The sequence below is a fragment of the Leopardus geoffroyi genome, chromosome B4, assembly GCF_018350155.1.
Source record: "Leopardus geoffroyi isolate Oge1 chromosome B4, O.geoffroyi_Oge1_pat1.0, whole genome shotgun sequence".
Taxonomy (NCBI): domain Eukaryota; kingdom Metazoa; phylum Chordata; class Mammalia; order Carnivora; family Felidae; genus Leopardus; species Leopardus geoffroyi.
In genome coordinates, this window is record NC_059341.1 from 51,887,484 (window position 1) to 51,909,730 (window position 22,247).

Consider the following 22,247-nt stretch of genomic DNA (forward strand, 5'->3'; position numbering starts at 1 on the left):
GAATTTATTGGAAAGTCACCTCATAATGATATGGATCAAGCTCATTTATTTCTAATTAGTTTACATATGTACGAATGACAATTATTGCTAGGAGAGAGAGGGTTCAGCATAAAATCTATTTTTATTTCATGGATATAAGCTACGAACAAACAATCAGATAAATAAGTGGATAGGAATCAAAAGATTTTTTTATAACAATGAACAATATCACTCTGTTCTTTAAATTCTTATGAGTTTCTGGAACACCTAGTTGGCTCAGTCGGTTAAACGTCTGACTTTGGCTCAGGTCATGATCTCATGGTTCATGCGTTCAAGTCCCGCATTGGGCTCTGTGCTGACAGCTCAGAGCCAAGAGCTTGCTTCAGATTCTGTGTCTGTCTCCCTCTCCCTCTGCCCCTCTCCCATTCACGCTCTCTCTCAAAAATAAATAAAAACACTAAAAAATTTTTTCTTTAATTCTTCCAAATTTTATAGCAAAATCACGTGGTAATCTATTATTAAAAAATATTTGAACACTGTATCAATTCATAACTTGTTAGGTAGCCCTGCTGTTGTATTAAAAGCAAAGAATTAGAAACCAACTTATTTACAAAGGCTTTATTATAGGCACTGACACTCTCAGTTTCTTGGAGGAGCACAAAGGCTTTACCCAGATTCATTCAAAGACTAGCCTTATGCGTACCTCTTTCACTTAAAGGTATTTTATTAATCCAATGTACTCAGACAGGGAGGAGGAAATAAAATATTAAATTCAATACATCTTTGTTAATGCAACAATCTTTTTTGACAGTATGGTTTTATCTTATCAAAGCCTGGGAGCTGCAGAGTTAACTCATTTACTTTGTGGAAAACGTCCAGCATACAACCTAATTAGCAAAACAAACCCACATTATCCAACCAATCAACCAGATCAGCAAAAAATCAAACTTCAGGTTTTCACTTCCAATAAAAGTGTTATCACATATTTTTAGAAATATAAAAATTCTGTGAAGTTAATTAGAAATCAGATCTTATAGATTACTAAAAGTAGTCATTAAGACTAAATGTTTTCATATCTAATGTAATTTATCATATTCTAATAAGTTGAAAACATGATAATATGACATAAATTTCTTAATTTGCAAGCCCATTATGTGTAAACTTATGAGTTATTTATGAAGTGAAGAGTATGATATAAGGCATAGTATTCCTTTGGTAAATGTGTATATTTGGTGTCTAATTAAATAAAAACTCTATATAAAATACAATCAATCCAGAATAAAAATTCCCTATGTATTTCATAAAAGAAATGTTATGTACTGCTAAAAATTACTTAGTCCAAAAATATTTTATAGACAAAAAAGATTAGCCTGACAAATCAGAATAAATATTTTATGAAAAGAATTGAGAAAATAAGTTTAACTATATTAGTAAATGATTAGCTCCAGTCTAAAAGAAATCGTATGTGGGGGTGCCTGGGTGGCTCAGTTGGTTGAGTATCCAACTTCAGCTCAGGTCATGATCTCAAGGTTTGTGGGTTCAAGCCCCGTGTCGGGCTCTGTGCTGACAGCTCAGAGCCTAGAGCCTGCTTTGTATTCTGTGTCTCCCTCTCCGTGCCCTTTGCCTGCTCACATACCATCTGTCTGTCTGTCTCTCTCTCTGTCTCTCTCTCTCAAAAGTAAATAAACATCAAAAAAAATTAATAAAAAAATAAAAACATATAAAATGCACATTTACAGTTTTAATCCAGTATCTTAAAATTTTTGATAACGTCTAAATAATTTCCAGTTACATGTAAAAGAATCAACAATCCAATTTTTAATCCTTTAGTTCTTCATTATTGAGCTAATGGCCTGGCTTGAGGATGACTATTGAAAATAGGGAGTGCCTGGGTGGCTCAGTCAATTGAGCATCCAACTCTTAATTTCAGCTCAGGTTATGATCTCACTATTCACGGGTTTGAGCCCCACATCCGGCTCCATATTGATATTGTGGAGCCTGCTTGGGATTCTCTTTCTCTCCTCTCTCTCTCTGTCCCTCATGCTCTCTCCTTGTCTCTCTCTCTCAAAATAAATAAACTTTAAAAAATCTAGTTGGAAAGAATCGGTTAACTTTAAATGACAAACCTTGTTCTCAAGACACTCTTTTTCAAGAACAATGCAGTTTCCCACACCACTCAAGGCAATAGAAAAAGCAAAGTCACTTCCTTTATCCCACCCTGCAATGTACCTGAATTTAGAACATGACAACACAACCAACCTTCAAATGTCCTTTTGCTTAGAGCCCTGGAATCTTTTACACCTTGGGAAAATGTACCATAGTAAGATTTGGGTGAAGGCTATGTCTTTGTTTCATAGAATGGGGGTATAACTGTTAGGAAAAGAAAGGTGGTGAGAGAAAAATCTACCTGGATATGCAGGAAGGTTCTCCTCAGATAGGTTTTAAGAAAAATATATATGGAATTTGAGGATCTAGAAAATAATTCCCTTAACTGTCTTTGCAAACTCCCAAAGTACTCATAGTGCCATTGGAAGACTGTCATCAGAAGGCTCTAGAAATAGAAAGCAAATCATGAGAAAATGAACAAAAGCATGAGATATCTGGCAGAGTGTTTATGTCTTACTCTATGTCACAAAAAGATTTTGCATACTTGCTTCTCTGTAATATTTCCATGAAAGAATAGAAGAAGTCCATTTCTTTCTGCCCCAGACAAAAAAAGAAAAAATTTGTAATTAAGGGTCATTACTTGCAATCATTTCAGATATGAAATAAGAGGGTCATCTTGCTCCTAGCTGAACAGTGACCAATCTGTACCACTGAGTTTGCCTCTCTCTTTTTTTTTAGGTTTTTATTTATTTATTTTCCAGAGAGAGAGAGAGAGAGCCCAAGGGTGGGGGAGGGACAGAGAAAGAGGGAGAGAGAGAATCCCAAGAAGGCTCTGCACTGTCAGCACAGAACCTGATGCAAGGCTTGAACTCATGAACCGTGAGATCATGATCCTAGCCAAAGTCAGACACTTAACCGACTGGGCCATCCAGGTTGCCTGAATCTGCCTCTTAAGACAAGGATAGGATGGGGTAGGCAATAGAAGTGGGGTGGCAGGAGACCTCTGGGGGGGAAACAGGGGGAACATCTTCACTATTCAATCATTTGAAATAGCTCCAAGAAAGTAAACTTTCCCATTGTACAGCTAAAAACCACTACAAGCAATATCAGCTTATTATACAACACTTTTGATAGGAAAATTAAAGGAACTTTATTAAAAAAACTCTTTAGGCTGATATCTGCTTCCTAGACCTCTGGATATTTCACGTACTGCCATATGAAGGAAAGAATTCATTTAGGACCTACTAAGTAGGAGTCCCTCTTTGACTAACAATTTATCTCAATGAGGTGATACATAATGTTATATTTTTTAATTTTTTTTTACATTTATTTATTTTTGAGAGACAGAGTGAGACAAAGTGAGAGTGGGGGAGGGGCAGAAAGAGAGGGAGCCACAGAACCAGAAGCAGGCTCCAGGCTCTGAGCTGTCAGCACAGAGCCCAATGCGGGACTCGAACCCACAGACTGTGAGACCTGAGCCAAAGTCAGATGCTCAACCTACTGAGCCACTCAGGTGCCCCAATAATGTTATATTTTTTAAATTGTTATATATACAAAACATATAAATAAAAAAGAAAAGGGTATTAATTTTTAGACCTACTTTGAATTTTTTAAACCTAAAAATTGAAGAAAAAGAAAGAAGGTAAGTCTTTCTAAAGAAAATCTGGTAGGAAACTGCTTGAGTGCTTTAATTTCCATTTTAAAAATTAATCTTGCAACATTTTATACAAAATCTTATAATTGGTTCCACAGTTAATTAAAATTTCATTAGTGAGCAGATATGAAAAGCACAGCTTATTTGAAGTATTTATTATTCCTTCTTGGATTGTTAATGAGTTAAACCCTCAAGTGCATCTGTATTAAAGTCACCTTCCTGCTCATCTATCTACATTCTCAGAAAGTAATATGTGAAAACCAAGAGGGCTTCATATATTTGGTGCTATTATTTTTCCTGCCTAACTTGAGGATGTAAATTTATTCCATGGTACTTTCTGAAAAATTAACTACTGTTTCAGCTATCATAGTCTTTTCCAGTCCAGTTATTTTAATAATTAAGATTCTATTTGAAGTTCATTTTCATTTCAGCATATTATAATTTTTGTCAACATTTTTTTTCTTCATCAAAAGGTTGGTTTGGAGTCACGTCAACAATATTAACTGTCCTAATCTGTATACTCTTCACGAAATAAGATGCTATTTCATTCTCTGGAGTTTGGTTTGTATTTCATAATCTATTTAAAACAGATTTAAAATCACTGCTACAAATGTCATGTGATTTTGAAGACACTTGGGATATTTCTTAATTGCAAATGTCCTACTATGAAATTGATTAAATTATCTGTGAAGTAAAATGGAGACATACAGATAGTAGTAATAGTGAATATTATTAATATCTACTTCTATATTCGGAAAAGCATGAAAGCCTTCCTTAAGGGTTTAAAATATTTCCTATTATGAAAATTTCTCATTTAATTTATTACAAGCCAATTAAATAAAACTATTATAACTATGAAAATTAGAGCAGACTAATTACTGTAAATATACATTTTTCTCTTGCTGTAGCAAGGCGAATTTTTCCCACCTGAAGTGGGAATAAGATGTTTTCATGAGGGGTGTGAAATTTTGGGAATTCTCCTATCTTTCTACAACAAATAGCTATGTAGGCATCAAATCCTAAATTCATTTAGGGACAAATACAAAGATCAGAAAAGGGAAGGCTCTATATTAGAATGAACCACCTGAAGTTACTGATATTTGACCACCGTGGAGGCACAGAATTGGCAATTTCATAAACTTCAGCCTATAAAGTCAATGTTTATTTATTTATTTTGAGAGACACAGAGAGTGAGCAGGGGAGGGGCAGAGAGACAGGAAGAGAGAGAAAAGCCCAAGCAGGCTCCACACTGTCAGCACAGAGCCCCATGTGGGGCTGGAACTCACGAACTGTGAGATCATGACCTGAGCCTCTTGATGTTCATTTTTAATCCGATTTTCTGTGGTTTTAGACTATGTTCTCCATAAAGAAGTTCTGTGGCAGTGTCTACATTGTTATGCAAGAAGAGTGACAGGTGCTAATGCCATGTGGACAGGAAACTTTGTAGTTCTTTGTCATTGATTCAACCAGACAAGCTCTGTTTTTTATCTTTTTTTATATAATGGAGTTCCCAGTAAACATTGTTTATAAAGAAAGAGACCCACATTTCTAAAAAAATTAAAAAACATTAAAAAATCACAGATAAACTCCAGTATTACAAAACAAGAGAGTGAAATGAGAGTATCATAAAAATACACAGGTGATATCATCCAACACCCTCAATTTTAAAGGACACTGAGGTCCTGAGAGATTAAGGGTTTTCCCAAGGACCACAGTGATAGTCAATGGTAAACACACTACAGACCCAACTTATTTCAATTCAAGTCCAGTGTTCTCTTCAATATAGCATTTGACAATATTACTGCCTTATAATTATAACCCAACCCTTTCATTTTCTAGGCTGTATCCCTCTAGTTCCCTCATCTATGCTTTGTGACCTATGCTCTCCAGATACTCCCTCACCCTCATTTCTTCTGACATTCCAACTTGTCAAGTTTCCTACTAATGAAAGTTAGCCAGGTACCAGAGCATAACCTGATTTTGACCAATGCCAAGTACAGTGGGACCACGCCCCATTTGTTCCAGGCACCGCAGTTATATTTTTAATCTAGCATTTCATTAGTCACTTTATGCTGGAAAGGAAAGTGTCAGATGTTACTTTCCAGACCATCCCAAGTTTCTGCCACTTTAAGAATTAAAGAGGCAAAGACTATGAAATGTCACCTCAGAGCCCAGAAAAGAAAACCATAATGAGGGTGAAATGGAGCATCCTGGGTGAGAAATGGACTGTATCATCATAACAAAGCTCTGTAGGAAGTCCTAGTTATCCTGCAGTATAAAGCACAGTCAATTCGTGCAGCTTGAAAGATAGAAATAGCAGACCACTTTTTTAAAGGAAGGAAAAAAACAAAAAGCCCTGTTGTTTAGTACTGGTGATCCAGCGTCTTTATGGGGAAAAAAAAGTACAATCTTCAACTAAGTGAACTAGTCTCAAAATGGGGGGGAAACAGTTATAAAGTCCATTTTAAAGTCTGTGGGATATAGAGACGGGAAAAACGCTCTGACTACCCAAACTCACCTTTTGTGTGAATACATATTTTGTAAGGCCTAATGTCAAGATTTCAAATGTAAATCAAGGCTGGATCTGCCTTGTGTATTCTAAAGCACAAAATACTACTGACTTTGCATGGGACCATGCAGCTACTACAGAAAATTGAAGTAGAATGTATCCAAATTTCTCTCTTTTCAGCTCAGGGTCATGATCCCAGAGTCAGGGATCAAGCCCTACACCACATCAGGCTCTGCACGGAGCATGGAGCCTGCTTAAAATTCTCTCTCCTGGGGCGCCTGGGTGGCGCAGTCGGTTGGGCGTCCGACTTCAGCCAGGTCACGATCTCGCGGTCTGTGAGTTCGAGCCCCGCATCAGGCTCTGGGCTGATGGCTCAGAGCCTGGAGCCTGTTTCCGATTCTGTGTCTCCCTCTCTCTCTGCCCCTCCCCCATTCATGCTCTGTCTCTCTCTGTCCCAAAAATGAATAAACGTTGAAAAAAAAAAATTTAAAAAAAAAAAAAAAAAAATTCTCTCTCTTCCCCTCTGTCCCTCTGTCCCCCTCTCACTCTCTCTCTCTCAAAAAAAATGAATAAACTTAAAAAAAAAAAAGAAGAATGTATCCAAATTTAAAATGAAACATAGAGCAACCACAAAAAGTGTCCAAGCAAGTAAATTTGCTCTCACAAAGGTACAAGGTTATTTTAAGACCTGAAGAACCTTGGGGCACCTGGTTGGCTCAGTCAGTTGAGCCTCCGGCTTCGGCTCAGGTCATGATCTCACGGTTTGTGAGTTCGAGCCCCGCATCGGGCTCTGTGCTGGCAGCTCAGAGCCTGGAGCCTGCTTCAGATTCTGTGTCTCCCTCTCTCTCCGCTCCTTCCCCCACTCATACTCTCTCTCTCTCTCTTTCTCAAAAATAAATAAACAGTAAAAAGTTAAAAAAAAAAAAAAAAAGACCTGAAGAACCTAAACAATTTATCAATAAAGCTGAGGCACACTTACCAATGTACAGCACAGTATACTTCAACAAGGAATTTAAATCACATTTCCCCCTGTGATTTGATAGTGTGATGATATGTCTTTTAAATTTTAACTATGTCAATTTTTATCGCCAATTTGTGTGAAACTGTTACAATAACAAACCTTTTTTTTCTTCACCACCAAAAACGCCAGTGCCATTTGGATGAATATGCTTGCCTATCCCATTAATTGATATATTAAAACCTCACAGACACTTGAGTCAGTTTCCACTTTTCTGTTTTCCTTTTCTTAAATCCTTACCATATATTTTTAAATCTGTCACTTTAGGACATTGTCATAACTCTTCTTTGTCAAAAAGTTTCTTTGATGAAGAAAATAACCTAGTTATTTTCCCGTAGGTTAACATCAGAATTTTTGCCAAGTTCCCCCCTAAAAATATATTTAATTTTTTTTTTAATGTTTACTTATTTATTTTCAGAGAGAGAGCACTTGTGCACAAGCAGGGGAGGGGCAGAGAGAAAGGGAGAAAGAGAATCCCAAGCAGGCTCTGCTCTGACATGGGGCTTGATCTCATGAACTGTGAGATCATGACCTGAATGGAAATCAAGAGTTGGACTCTTAATCGACTGAGCCACACAGACACCCCTAAAAAATTATTTTTTAATTTGATCAAGAGTCTGTTAAACCTATCATTGAGTGTGAGGAAAATTAGTTGTTCTGACATTTGTGAGCTCTTATAATTTTCTAGACACTATGCTATGAGCTTTACAAAAATTTGTGACTTGATATACTCACAAGAACCCCTAGCAAGTATCATTATTATCCCTAATTTATAGATAGTGAAACTGAACTCAACAACTTTAGGCAGCTAGTAAGTGAAGGAGCCAGAATCCAAGCCTGGACCAATTTCATTTCAAGTCAATGTTATTAGTTATCATGATATACTGCCTTCTCATCAAGTACTACAATATGTATATCTTTCCATCTATTCAAGAATCCTTATATATGCAGCAGTTAAATGTTATAGGCTTTTTTATATTTCTTTATATTTCTTAAGTTAATTCCTAATTTCATTCTTTGTTCTATTGCAATTATGAATGAAATTCCCCTGTTATTTCAGCTAAGTGGTCATTACATTGTTAATAATTATTAATTTTACAAAATTTTCTTAAATCCAATAACGTTAGTGTGATTACTTAGTTCTAGGATATCTACACAAAAAATTATATCATCTACAAATAGTGATAATTTGTCTCATGCTTTCAACACTCTAGCTTTTACTGTTACATGTCCAATTGCATTGACCTTCTGTAATACTATTAAATAAAAAGTGCAAAAAATAATTTAATGGAAAGAGAAGGTCTTTTGATTCACCATTAAGAATGATGTAGCTTTGGGGAGCCTGGGTGGCTCAATGGGTTAAATGTCCGACTACGGCCCAGGTCGTGATCTCGCAATTCACGAGTGCGAGGATTCACGAGTTCGAGCCCCGTGTGGAGCTCTGTGGTGACAGCTCAGTTCCTGCAGCCTGCTTCAAATGCTGTGTCTCCCTCTCACTCTGCCCTTCCCCTGCTTGCTCTGTGTCTGTCTGTCTCTCTCTCTCAAAAATAAATAAACCTTAAAAACATTTTTAAAAAAGAATGATGTAGCTTTTAGTTTGAGACAATCTTTTATTAATTTTTTAAAGTATTAATTTCTTAATGATAGATACATTAGATTTTATTAACTTCTTTTTCAGTGTCTGTTAATTTATTTTTCCTTGTTTAATCTATTAATATGAAATAAATGCATTCATATCAAACTATCCTTGTGGTTTGATACAAACTACTTACTCACGGTGAGTGTTTTTCACCATGGTGGAGTATATGAATTTATTAACATTTAATTTAGAATTTTCTTTCTAATGAAAAGTGAGATTAGTTGGTAATTCTTTTGTGCACTATCTTTTTCAAGTTTTGGTATTGTATGTGATACTTCATTACATGATTTGCTTATTGAATCAATCAGAATACCAGCCAGAAACAAACATCATATAGTTAAATTAAGATAATTCAAAAAAAGATTAATAAAATGACAAAGTACAGACAGGTGAGCAGTTAGTAGGGGGAAACAAGCGACTAACACACCTGGGTCTTAGAAAGGAACGGTCACCAGAACCTGGAATGAGAGAGTAACCTGAAAATGGTCACTTTGAGAAAACCTGTGATCTTCATTTGGGATCTCAAGCAGCGAGCTCCTCAGAAACAGATCCAAGGGAATAAATAGTGCACCCTAGCTTTCTTCCTTCCTCCTGTCTCTTGCTGGGTTTCCAGTTTGGTTGGACCCAGTCCAAAAGCAAAGGGCAGGGTGACCTTTGATGTAGTATGGTTGGACAGAGGGCAGGGTGGAGAAGGAAAGTGGATCCGAGCAGCACACAAAGGACAAACAGCTCACACGGGTTTTAAGGGCTCTGTGGTGAAGCATAGGCTAGCTAAATGAGTTATTCCTTGAAAATTTAAATGGATGATTTTCAAAGACTTTGTGACTCTGGAGCCTATATTTTCAAATAATTGGCCAGTTTTTAAATTTCTTTCCTGATGATTACATTAGAAAGGTTTTCTACATCTTGAGTAAATTTTAATACTTTTTCTTCAGAAAGTTATTCATCATTGAAATGTATAAGTTGTGTGCTTTAATAAGTATGAAATCCCTTATGATTTCTACCTACTCTTCATTTATTGTCAAATCCTTTCTCATTTCAAACTGAGTTTGTAGATTCCTTTGTAGATTTTCCATTGATTTGGCTTATTTTTTTTTTTTTTAATTTTTTTTTTCAATGTTTATTTATTTTTGGGACAGAGAGAGACAGAGCATGAATGGGGTAGGGGCAGAGAGAGAGGGAGACACAGAATCGGAAACAGGCTCCAGGCTCTGAGCCATCAGCCCAGAGCCTGACGCGGGGCTCGAACTCCCGGACCGCGAGATCGTGACCTGGCTGAAGTCGGACGCTTAACCGACTGCGCCACCCAGGCGCCCCATGATTTGGCTTATTTTTAAAAACTAGTTCTTGTATATATTTATCAATTTAACTGTAACTCTTCTAATTCTATCTTATTTTTAATGTTTTTACATATGTGTGTGTGTTTATATATATAAAACCTACTTCCGCTTGGATTCCTTAAATTTCATTATTTTTCTTTTATTTCTATCTTTTCAAATTGAATACTTGATTCATTTCTTTTCCTCTTTTTTTTTTTAATTTTCAAAACACATCAAAGTGTTTACTTCTGAGTATACCTCTGGCCAAATCACACAAGCTTTGATATGACATATTTCTTTTTCTTTGTTAAGCTGTTGAATTGTTGAATTTTTATTTGCTCTTTGTTCTATGGTAGTTTGTGGGGATGTTTTATATGTTTATTTATTTTTATTTTAGAGAGAGAGAGCGTACCAGCTAGGGAGAGGGGCAGAGGGGGAGAGAGAGACAGAGACAGAGACAGAGAGACAGAGAGAGACTGAATTCAAAGCAGGGTCCACACTCAACACAGAGTCCAACACAGGGCTTGATCCCATGACCCCGGCCGGGATCATGACCCGAACTGAAATCAAGAATCGGATGCTTAACCGACTGAGCCACCCAGATGCCCCTGGGGATGTTTTAAATAATAAAGAATTTTTATTAAAATTGTTATTAAGTCTTATTTTAGGTTACCAAGGAATATGGCCTATATGGTCCCTACTTCCATGAGGTAACCATTCTACTGCACTTAATATTTATCATTTTCATTTTAAAAAATTTCATGGTGTATATTCTGTGTCTGCTAACAAAATATATTACTTCCTTTTAAATTTATATAAATGATATGATACCGTATCCTTTTTATCCTTGCTTCTTTTTAGCGAAATTTTATATTTTTCAGATCCATTCATGGTTGCAAATAACCATAGGTTATTCATTTAGAGTGCTATAGAACTTTATACTGCATGTATGATCCACAGTTCATGCATCTATTCTTCTGGAGATGGACAGTTATGTTCTCTTCAATTTTTCCAAGTATAAACAGTGTTGTGTAGCTCTCCTTATGCACATGAAGAAGAATTTTCATAGGGTACTTAGGTTATGCACATCTTCAATTTGGAAAGATATTACAAATTATGTTCCAAATTGATTGTAACAATCTCTGAATACTTTCTTTTAACTTATTTTTTTTAATCTACATCCAAATTAGTGAAACAATGATTTCAGGAGTAGATTCCTTAATGTCCCTTACCCATTTAGCCCAAGCCCCTCCCTCAACCCCTCCAGGAACCCTCTGTTTGTTCTCCATATTTAAGAGTTGAGTACTTTTTACCTTAGAAATGTACTGAGTTTTTTTTTCCTTCCCCCACACCCAAAAAAAAGAGGTTAGAGTGGGAGAGAGCCAAAGCATAAGAGACTCTTAAAAACTGAGAACAAACTGAGGGCTGATGGGGGGTGGGAGGGAGGGGAGGGTGGGTAATGGGTATTGAGGAGGGCATCTGTTGGATGAGCACTGGGTGTTGTATGGAAACCAATTTGACGATAAATTTCATATATTTAAAAAAAAAAGAAATGTACTGAGTTTTTGAGGTAAGATTTCATGTTAATAAATACTCCTTTAACACTTGAAAAATATGTAACCTATACAATAAACCAGAATGATATGTTATTAAATTTCAGAGAAGCGTTTTAGTGTAGTACTTACATGAGTAGGCTCTGACTCCAGAATTTCAGGGTTCAAAGTCCAGCTTCTCCACATTCAAATTTTATGCCATGGGCAATTGAAGCTCTCAGCAGCTTAATTTTTCTGTCTGTAACTGGGGATAAGAGTAATACTTATGTATATGGTTATGGTGAGGGTGAAATGAGCTAATGAAGAAAGTGCTTAAAACAGTGACTGGCACATGGTTAGTACTCGACAAATATCAGCTTTATCATTATTATTATCATATCAAATTTACAAGGATCAGAAAGAGTGATGTAGATCAAGAGTAGGAACTCCTACTTTTTTAAAAAAGGGAGTGAAATTTTATTGCTTTGTTGTTGAATGTGGTAGTTAATTTAATACACGTCATGCAGGGGCACCTGGGTGGGTCAATAGGTTAAGTGTCCAACTTTGGCTCAGGTCATGATCTCATGGCTCATGAGTTGGGGGCCCCATGTCAGGCTCTGTGCTGACAGCTCAGAGCCTGGACCCCACTTAGGATTCTGTGTCCCCCTCTCTTTCCCTGCCCCTCCCCTGCCCATGCTCTGTCTCTCCATCTCTCAAAAATAAACATTAAAAAAAAACTTAAACTAATGCAGATCATGCAAAACTTTATGGGATTCACTAGCAAGAACAAACTCAATTGTTTCTCTTTAGGATTTCTTGAGACAATAATAGCAGAATAATGAAGGAAATAATGAATAGAATGCATGAAATAGGTGTGCTGAAACCAAAGCAAACTAAACAATTATGATATTTAATGTAAATAGAAATTTTCGAGATAGGGATTGTATATTCTAATATTGATATCTTACCTTGAAATCTCCCATATCAACGTGAAACAAAATACAGTGTTTGAAAAGTTTAATGTCCACTGAGATATCATGTAAATGAAAATAGAAAGCAAAGAGTGGCATCATTAAATTTTAATTTGTGAATAGATAATGAATAATGCAATCAAAAGAAGCAAAAAATAAGTAAGGAAGCTAAATTTTCTTGTAAAACAAAACTAGCCATAATTAATATTAAAAATAACCTTAACAGGCTGTGGCTTATAAGAGGGACACACACATCCAATACTAGTAACTTAGAAGATAGGGCATAGACCCTGTCCTACTCCTTCATGAATACAGAGCAGTTTATTACCATTTTATCTGTGTAGGCATTACAATGAAACAGTAATAGACACAAAGGCAACAAAAGACATAGTGAATCTTATTTCAGGTGCCTATCTTGCAAAGATACTGAAACTTAACTGCACAGAGATGGCTACCAAAGTAGGATATGAGGCAGCACTCTCTCATTTGGGAGTACAGTTTCTTGAATGTATTAGTGTCTTATTGCTGCTATAACAAATCACCATAAACCTAAGTCTTAAAAAGACATACATGTATTATCTTGCAGTTCTAGAGGTCAGAAGTCTAAAATGGGTTGGCAGAGATGTGTTCCTTCTAAAGGATCTATGGCAGAATCTATCTCTTTGCTTTCCCCAGTTTCTAGAGTCTGCCTGCATTCCTTGGGCCATGGCTCCATATCATTGACTCTATAATCACATCCCCTTCTATGGCTTTGATCCTCCTGTTTCCCTCTTATAAGGACCCTCATGATTACACTGTGCCTACGAGGATAATTCAGGATAATTTCCTCATTTGAAAACTTAATCACATCTGCAAAGTCCTTTTTGCCATGTAATAAAATAGATACACAGTTTTTAGGGATTAGGACACACACTGAGTCCCCAAAGTCCTTCTGTTCCACTCAAGGTGAGAGATACTAGAGTATGTTAATGAGAATAATCTAGTAAAAAAGAAAAAATGATGATGCCAGAGAAAGAAGACAAGACAGTAAAATCCTTAAGAAATTAAAGGAAAGGGGCACCTGGATAGTTCAGTTGGTTGAGCATCTGACTCTTGATTTTGGCTCAGGTCATGATCCCAGGGTCGGGGGGTTGAGCCCTGTGTCAAGCTCCATGCTGAGCATGGAGCCTGCTTAAGATTCTCTCTCTCTCTCTCTCTCTCTCTCTCTCTCTCTCTCTCTGTCTCTGTCTGCCCCTCTCCCCTGCTTGTGCTCCCTCTCTCTCTCAAATAAAAAATTTTTTTAAAAGAAAGAAAGAAAGAAATGAAAGGAAAGGAAGGGAGAGGAGAGGAGAGGAGAGGAGAGGAGAGGAAAGGAAAGGAAAGGGCACACAAGTATGCTTATTCCATTTTAGTAGTACTTAGCACAGTTTAAGGGCTTGGGAAATGTTTGCAAATACATGCTATTTTGAAGACCAACTATTTATTTAGAAAATGCCAAAAGGCAGAGATTTGTGTTACATTTGCACTACTCATAGCAAAATTAAACAAAAGCAAAGTTATCTAGTAATAAGTTAAAAATACTACTTCAGAATCCTACTTAAAAGAGAGATATGAAAATATTTGAACAATAAAAATATAAACAAAACACATCAAAATTTGTAAGATATTACCAAAGAAATATAAAAGAAAATATACTTTTCTGAATATATATAACTGATACCATCCTAAGATGGGAAAGAAACAAATTAAACCAAATAAAGTTGGAAACAGAAATGATACAACTAAGAGTGGAAACAAGCATGCTTGGGGGAGAGGAGACAAAAATCAGTAAAAAATGAGCACCAGAAACAATAATTAGCTGGGAATAAGGTGTTAAAGCAACTGGCCTTCAATCATTTATTTCCTTCAAGAGGTGGAAAGACCCCCAGAGAAAAAGGCCAATGATCACCTTGTCACCCAGACCTCCAGGTAAAGAGACTAGAAATATTTGTTAGGAAGAACAGTACTTATTTCTGGAATGCCTTTATCAGGAAGTCTCAAGCTAAAGATTATTTAAAGCAAATAGAATCCAAGATGTAAGGGGTGTGATTCCTCAGAGAATGCCACTTGAGCTCTTCACCCAGGATATAAAATACAGGTGTTTCATAACTAAAACACTTTCACTGTGGCATTGCTCCAGTCAACCTCACATAGAGACCTCTCTATTCCAGATCAGAGGAGCATATTTGAAACAGGAAGGACCTCTCTCTGTTGCATCTGAACCTTTTGACTGCCTGTATCCTTGATCTTATTTGGTGAAATTTGTTACTAGGTAAGATTTCTGATTCATGTGAGTCTGATTTTTCAAGCCAATCTTGGACACTGGTAACTCATTAGTCAACTGAAAAGCTTAACATCAATGATCAACTATTGGCTCAATTCAAAAAAATATTTAATAAATTTTATTTTAAAAAATCTTTTAAATTGTGACAAATAATCTCAACTATAACATTCATCCTGCTAGAAACCAAAGTAGCATAGATAACTTTTTATAAAAAAGAATATAGTTATCAAATGGCCATTCCTTAAAGATCCACATTAATAAAATCAATGAGAAAAAATATAAAAAGTCATTATATAATGTGTATTTCATTGTCACAGATTCATTGTAAAACTTTGTAAAAATATCAAAGAATATTATATAGATAACAAAAACTGTCCAAAATATTTAAAATTAAAACATAGTGCAAACAAGTCTATGAAGCAAAAACTGTTTGGATTCCAAAACCTAAAAAAGAAATACCACAGAAGGCCTATTAGACTAATTTCAATTACAGAATGATATACAAGCATCCAAATATTATAAAAACTGCCAGTGATTTATCCCAATATTTTAAACTGATGCAGCATGAAGGAAATAATTAACGTGACTCATCACATTAATAAGGGAGAAAAAACTTAAATCTTCTAAGCTTCTCAGTAAACGCCAAGAATGTATTTGACAAAATCCAATATTTGTTCTGAATTTTAAGTCTAAGACTAATGTCATTGGGAATTTCTTAACAGACCATCAAATATGTCTATTTCAAGTCATGTGTTTATATATTTAATACAAATTCATTGGAGTCATTCTTTTTTAAAAAAAATAACAATGAATACCCCCCTTTTTAGCACTTCTGCTTAATATATGAATAATACTTGCAACTCACATATTAATATTATTGGAAATTACTATTCAAGCAGAAAAAGAAATAGGGATACAAACATAAGAATGAAGATATGATTGAACTGTATTTGCAGATGGCATGAATACGTATCTGGAAAGAAAAAAAGAATAAAATTATTACTAGAGACAATAATCCAGCAAGACTCCAGACTGTACGATAAACCAACTAAACTTAATTGCCTCTCTTTATAAAAATGATACCTGATTAGAATAATTTAGAAACAGAATTAATTTTACTGATAATAGAGGTCAAGATATTTAAGTGCCAGAATATTCATTTAATTTAGGTCATAAGGGTTTGGGGGTTCTTAATAGCATAATAGAATAAGCAATATATTAGAATTCTAGGTGGGGGAAGTTAAATATAGGAAAGATATCAGTATGTCTGGAGTTGTCATAGATAATAAATTAATGGTAATAATAAATAGCATTTATTGCTTACTATGTGGCAGTTATTATGGAAAGGACTTTAGTTGCATTTTCTGCTTAATCACTAATCCTATGAGCTAAATTCTATTCCAACCTCTTTACAGTCAAGGAAATGGAAGGTAAGAGAAGTCAAGTATTTGTCTATGTAGTAAGTGACAAAGGCTGGACTCAAATGACTATGCAGGATACTTCGGACAAATTGAAAAATTGTTAATGAAGTTAATTGAGAAGAATAGGCAAAAAGTAGCAGTGCATTTTTTCTCTTAAAGACATTAAAAACACTGAACTCCTGGGTGGCGCAGTCGGTTAAGCGTCCAACTTCAGCCAGGTCATGATCTCGCGGTCCGTGAGTTCGAGCCCCGCGTCAGGCTCTGGGCTGATGGCTCAGAGCCTGGAGCCTGTTTCCGATTCTGTGTCTCCCTCTCTCTCTGCCCCTCCCCCATTCATGCTCTGTCTCTCTCTGTCCCCAAAAAAATAAAAAAATAAACGTTGAAAAACACTGAACTCCTTGTATCAGATTTTTTAAAACTTCCCAGTGATAATTACATATTTGTATTTTTTGAGGCTAGCTACAAGTGGTGTGTTTGATTAAAAATTAAAATAAAGAAGTAATTTGTTAACATATAATTAGAATATGAGTTTCTGCCAAGTATCTAAATTGCTCTGGGCACTGAGCCCATTTCAGACCCATGTTGTCCACGACCTCTAACTGGCAGGTACTCTGGGCCTCACAGGTGTGCTCACGGTGCAGGGCAAGGCACCGGATGAGGCCACGGCCATGCCCAGCTCAGTGCTGCTCTCTGCCAGGCTCTAGAGCTCACCACATCCTGGGGGTGGCCAGGGGAGGAAGCCTCGAGAACACATTTCCAACTTGGAGTTCTCTGCCAAAACTTCACACTTGCCTGAATCAATGTGTCTCAAAATGATTAGTAATTCCTAGGGCACCCTGGTGGCTCAGTCAGTTAAGCGTCTGACTTCAGCTCAGGTCATGATCTCAAGGTTCATAAGTTTGAGCCCCGCATCAGGCTCCCTGCTGTCATCATGGAGCCCGCTTTGGATCCTTTGCTCCCCTCTCTCTGACCCTCCCCCGGCTCATATGCTTGGCGCTCTCTCTCTTTCTCTCTCTTCCAAATAATATTTTTTTTAAAAGAAGTCTTTAATTTTTTTTAATGTTTATTTATTTTTGACAAAGAGAAAGCGAGAGAGCGAGAGAGAGCATGAGTGGGGGAGGGTCAGAGAGAGAGGGAGACACAGAATCTTAAACAGGCTCCAGGCTCTGAGCTGTCAGCACAGAGCCCGACGTGGCGCTGGAACTCACAGACTGTGAGCTCATGACCTAAGCTGAAGTCAGACACTCAACCGACTGAGCCACCCAGGCGCCCCATAAATAAACATTTTTTAAAATGATTAATATTTCCTGTGCTTTTTCTTTCAATTCTTTGGGCTGTATTTCATTTTATGAGTCTACAAAGCAGAATTATTCCCATATATCCTGGTTTATGCTGATTTGACCCTGTTTTATGATCTAATTTCTTATGCTTAAGGTACTCATTTCTACTTCCTCTAAACCTCTTGATTTTTTCAAAATTTTATTTGTTCAATCATTTTTTAATAAATACTTTTATATGTTGATTTTGCCTTTCTTTAACCTAATCTGTGTTTGCGAACAAACAAAGATTTGTTTATCCCATTTTTTTAATGTTCTTAACATTCTCACTCTCCAGTATTAGCCTGCTCCTTACTTCTAACTTTGTGAAATCTCAAATTATTCATAATTCATCTATTCCATTTTGTAAATGGCTCTTTAACTTTTGGTCATGATATGTATTCATAAATGCTTTTTCAGTATTATGTGTTTCTAACAATTCTTGATTTTTCTTCCTTTTATTATTTTAAGTATAAATACTTTTCCACTTACAAGTGAATTATTTTTCCCTCATGATGTGTCATCATGATGGTTGACAAAAGTCATAGTTGAGAGAGTAGTAAGAGAGAAGATAGTACATCATAACAGGAAAAACCACAGGCTATTTCCTCATTTCCTATGTAGCTTTCTTTAAAAAAAAAAAATGTTTATTTTTGAGAGAGAGAAAGAATGCAAGTGGTGGAAGGCAGAGAGAGGGAGGAGAGAGAATCCCAAGCAGGCTCTGAACTGTCAGCACAGAGCCCAGCGTGGGGCTCTAATCCATGAACTGTGAGATCATGGCTTGTGCTGATATCAAGAGTTTGACGCTTAACCGAATGAGCCACCCAGGAGCCCCTCCTGTGTAGCTTTCTGTGGCCATCCCCACACTCACCCCAAGCCTTAACCTTGGGCAGGTTAATAATCCTAGCCAGGTGATAAAAATCCTCCCCATCTATACATCACACTCTCCTGTGATCAGTGTGATTTTCTTAAATATATTTATCATCCATTATTTTCATGAGAAACTATGTATTCTTTTTTTTTTTTTAATTTTTTTTCAACGTTTATTTATTTTTGGGACAGAGAGAGACAGAGCATGAACGGGGGAGGGGCAGAGAGAGAGGGAGACACAGAATTGGAAACAGGCTCCAGGCTCTGAGCCATCAGCCCAGAGCCCGACGCGGGGCTCGAACTCACGGACCGCAAGATCGTGACCTGGCTGAAGTTGGACGCTTAACCGACTGCGCCACCCAGGCGCCCCAGAAACTATGTATTCTAAAACCCATGGTTGCTAACATCTATTGATTTAGGACAAGCCACAGCACATTTATAGCGCAGGATAGGCAGGGCATTTGTCAGAGGTTAAATCATTACAGGTGCAATCTGACTTTGGCAGTGGGACTAGCTAATGTTGAACTTCCAGCCAGCATTCACAGATGAATGTTAACATTTCTGAGTCTGAGACCCTGCTTCTAACACTTCTCACCTGTCATTTATTATTATTATTATTATTATTGATATATACTTGACATATAATATTATGTTAGTTTTAGGTGTACAACATAACAATTCTATATTTGTAACTGTATTGCAAGATGATCACCACAATAAATCTAGTTAGCAGCCATTGTCAGTTACAATTTTTTTTTATCCCATGATGAGAACTTTTAAGATTGACCCTCTTACCATATTTCTATCTTTGGTTTCTCTACCTTTTTCTCCCCTGGCTCTAGGATTCTCCCAGTACGTGGGGCCTGCTCACATCCTTCCCTTGTAATGGGGGACAAGTTGATGCTGGCTGGACCTGAGGCTTCCTCTAAATTGAGATACAGTTAGTCTCTGCTAGTCCCTCCTATTATCACTAAAACCTCTGCCCCAACTTCTAACTTACCGGAATCCTAAGAGAAAGGGAAGTCTACTTAAACTCTGTGATATGGATCCTGTAAACAGCATCATGACTTCTCCGATTCTTTGTTTTCTCAAGTTGAAGAGGATGATATTCTGGATTGATTAGAATTCCAAAGGGTAACAAAATCAATCTTTGGCACTCAGGTCTCAGAGTTGATTCTCCCAATGTCATGCTGTTTTACCTTTCTGTTTGTTCCTTTAGGAGGGCCTAATCAAATGGAAACTTTCACCTTTGATGGAATTATCCTATGTAAGAGACTTAATGTTCTGGTTATTTATTGCTCTGTAACAAATTACCCCCAAAACTTAGCAGCTTAAAGCAATAACCAATTTATTATGTTTTATAATACTGTGAGTCAGTGCTTTGGGCAGGATTCCACTGGTGATTCTCCTGCTCCATATGGCACTACTGAGGTCATCTGTTAGTATTCAGCTGTGCCAAAGAGTCCAAAACAGCTTCTCTTACACTTCAAGAATGTCAGCAGACATGGCTGGAAAGCTGAACTCAGTGAGGACTGTCAACCAGGTCACCTACATGTAGCCTTTCCATATGTGGGGTAGTCCTAAGTTTTCCATGGTGGCTGAGAGCTCTTAAAGAGAGTGTTCTCAAAGAAAGGAAGTGAAAGCTGGCATTTTTTTGGCCTTGGGTAGACACTGGTGAGGGTCACTTCTGCCATATTCTATTGCTCAAAGCAGCCAAAGATCCACTCAGATTCAAGTGGAGGGGAAGTAGGCTTGTGGTCCTCCTACTATAGGCAGTATAATTGACCAAGGGGCCCAAGTACTGCACTTTGGAGTCCACATAATGATTGAGTATGGTGGACATAAGGCAGACCCGTTCCTGAAAGACGTAAGACTCCTTTGTCAGTAAACTATGGACCAAGGACTCCCCAACAACTCTGCCAAAAGTTCCTTGGATACACAACAATCTGGAATGCATTCACCTTTCTCTCCCTCCCTTCTTCACTCAGAGACAGACTTGCACTGGTGTCTGTATGTCTCTCCCAGCCTCTCCTGTCTCTGTCCCTGTTTCCTTTCACAAAGCCATTGTCTCTGATAACATTCTTGCACATTTAATGTTACCTTGGTTGTTAGTTCTCAAGGACTCATGCTAACATAAAATTTTACCTCTCAGTAGGAGGAGGGTTAAGGAATTTGTGGCTATCTTCAATCACATCATTTCTTATTCCATGCTCTATCCCTGGAACCTTCTCAAAGTACCAAATTTCACCTACAGCTCATAGATACTGGCCTATAGATCAGAACTTGCCCCACTCCCACCCCCAGCCACAGCTGCTTGAACCCCAGATAAACTCCCATTTCAGGCAACCCAATGCTGAGCTGAAGCAATCAGAGTGTCTTTCTTAAGAATTAACATTCAGTCAGTTAGCGATAGGCAGCTGCCGGAACCACAGCCCCAGAAGCCAGAGTCAGCACCATAACAAACCAAAACTACAGAGGAGCCCAAACCAAAAGCCTTGTAGAAGAAGCAAGTTTAGAGAGAAGAAAATAAGACACACATGCAGAAAGAAGAGGCAAACTGATAGACATTCCAGAAATGCCGGATGTACTTCCAATTTCCGTGAGGCACTGGTATACATTGTACAAAGGAGTTCTGTGAAAACCCATTGAATTGTTTCCCCCCAAAATCCATATGTTGAAATCCGAAGCCGCAATACCTCAGAATGTGACCTTATTTGGAAGTAGGATTATTGAAGATGTAATTGGGTAAGACGAGACAATACTGAAGTAGGGTAGGCCCTTATTCCAATATGATTGTGTCCTTATAAAAAGGGGGAGTTTGGACCCAGACACAACCACACAGGGACAACACCATGCAAAGGTAAAGGGAGAGATGATGCTTCTACAGGCCAAGGAATACCAAAGATTTTCAGCCAACCACCAGAAGCTAGGGGAGATTCTGGAAGAGATTCTCCCTCAGAGCCTTTAGAATATACCAACTGTACCAACAACTTGATCTCAGACTTCTGGCCTCCAGACTGTGTAACCATAAATTCCTATTGTTTAGACCATTTGGTTCATGACAGTCTGGAAAACTAATATAACCCCTATTATAATAAAACCCGTTTCCATTTGAGCTAATTTGACTGGTTTTCTGTTCCTTGCAAAGAAAAAAAAAAGATATGAATCAAAAGACTTGACTTCTATCACCTGTGCTCTGAACACAGAGAACACCCTCTGGCAGAGCCAGGATTCTTCTCAGAAAATTATTCTGAATCTCCTCCAGGACAAAGACAAATGAATGAGCAGAGTTTAAAAGTTCTCTTCTAAAGAGTATGTCAAAATAGTTTTAGCCTGAAAAACTTTAAAGGCAGATAAAACCAGAATTTTGCCTTGACAAAACAAACTCTCAATTAGGCAACCTGGGTATAGGTAGCTTTGGGTGACGCTATTCCCTCGTATACCTTCCAGGATAAACTATTAGCCAAAAATAGGGTAAGCACTCATTTTTATATGGGATCGCTATTCATAGCACAGTTAAGAAGCAGAGAATAGATATGAAAAATTTTTTGTTTTAGAAGAGAGGATTAGGAGTCCTCTCACAGCAATAATTAACTAGCAAGATCATGCTG

At 37.2% G+C, this 22,247-nt stretch overlaps 1 protein-coding gene across 1 annotated transcript in view; it reads left to right on the forward strand.

Moving 5' to 3' along the window:
• Positions 1–21,751, forward strand: part of CAPZA3 (capping actin protein of muscle Z-line subunit alpha 3) — a 39,886-nt gene extending 18,135 nt beyond the window's left edge. Inside the window, exon 2 of the mRNA XM_045464046.1 lies at positions 21,448–21,751. The gene's annotated coding sequence lies outside the window, so the exon portion shown is untranslated. The remainder of the gene's footprint in view (positions 1–21,447) is intronic.
• The last annotated feature ends 496 nt before the right edge of the window (positions 21,752–22,247 follow it).